General features: G+C 40.7%; 1 protein-coding gene across 1 annotated transcript in view; it reads right to left on the bottom strand.

Annotated features, from left to right (window-relative positions):
• Positions 1–1295, bottom strand: part of gucy2ca (guanylate cyclase 2Ca) — a gene marked incomplete in the record, with an annotated part of 30682 nt that overhangs the window by 12046 nt on the left and 17341 nt on the right.

The following is a 1295-nucleotide window of genomic DNA, read 5'->3' as shown; positions in this document are numbered from 1 at the left end:
TATATATACAGTATATATCTTGTCGGAAGTGTGCCAGGCTGCACATGAAGTGATTTACAAAATAATGCTAGCAGGAGTTTTTATGAGATTTTTTTCAGACTGAAGTCGTTTAAAGATGGAAATAATCTACTTTGATYTCTTAGTCACGCTCAAATTAGCTATTTGCATCAATTTGATCAAAAATAAAAGTCTATTTCTCCTAAATGTGGTTGTTCAAAGAGCTATCTACAACAGGTAAGATGTTGATTGTTCATAACATTTTCACTGAACCACACTTCAAAGGAGCAAATGTAACAAAAAGTATTTATTGAGACTGTGTGCGTTAAACTTGTGGATTCAATTTAAGAGTTTTCAAATGTTCAAAAGTCTGTATGCCAAAACTGGTCCCTATTGTGCTACATTTACTGCCATTTATTGTTTGTTTTAAAGTTGTCAAACAAACAAAAAGACCAACCCTGTAAACATGTAGAAACTCTTCACATAGTAGACAGGAGTGTGTCGATGGAGTTGGCAACTGGATGTGGGCCAGGTCTGGCAAAGATGACACTGTTTTTTTAATGGCATGCCACAAGTGGCCCAGTTGTGGTTTGGTTTATGTGGTGCTGGCCCATGCCTGGACCAACACTGGCAAACCACATCCAAGCCACCAAAGGGCTATCATATTTGGGCTAAGTGTTAGTGCACTGTGTGAGCCAGGCCAGTATGGAGCTAAATTGGGGTCGTATGTTTTGTTCAAAATAAAAAATAAAATCAAACTCTTAATTAATAATTTTACATTTAAAACATTTCAGAGCCCGAGCGCATGCGCGKCTCCTAAGAAACGCTTCAGAGCAGCAGCTCGGAGTTTCTCCAGCGGTTCTTGGATCAGATCAGARCGGTGYACGCAGTCTGAAATGATTTTAACTTTAATCTTCTGTTCTCTGTGGTGTATTGAACATTTCCTGGAAGTGTAATAAACATTCCCTGAACGTTTCATAGAAATCTGTTCGGTAATTTTTGAGATATAAGCCCAAGAAGCAACAGGGGCATTTTGGCCAAACTTGACCGCAGATCAAGGCCTGTAGGCGGGGACACGTTGAAAGCTGGCCGTGCGGAGCTCCAGCAGTTTCTGGATGTCACTCTCATTCTTCCTCCACAACAGAAGAGGAGACGGGATGGAGGTAGCCTAATCCCCGTCGCAGGGCTCCTTTGTCTTTAAAATATGAAATAAAATAAATCCACCTCGGAGTTCGACGAACCTTCAGGAAGCCACAGCTGACAGAAATTTGAACCAAATCGCATGGCTTGTTTAATAG

Source organism: Austrofundulus limnaeus, unplaced genomic scaffold (genome assembly GCF_001266775.1).
Source record: "Austrofundulus limnaeus strain Quisiro unplaced genomic scaffold, Austrofundulus_limnaeus-1.0 Scaffold96, whole genome shotgun sequence".
Taxonomy (NCBI): Eukaryota; Metazoa; Chordata; class Actinopteri; order Cyprinodontiformes; family Rivulidae; genus Austrofundulus; species Austrofundulus limnaeus.
Note: the sequence above shows the minus strand (reverse complement) of the source record. Positions and strands in the feature narration are given on the sequence as shown.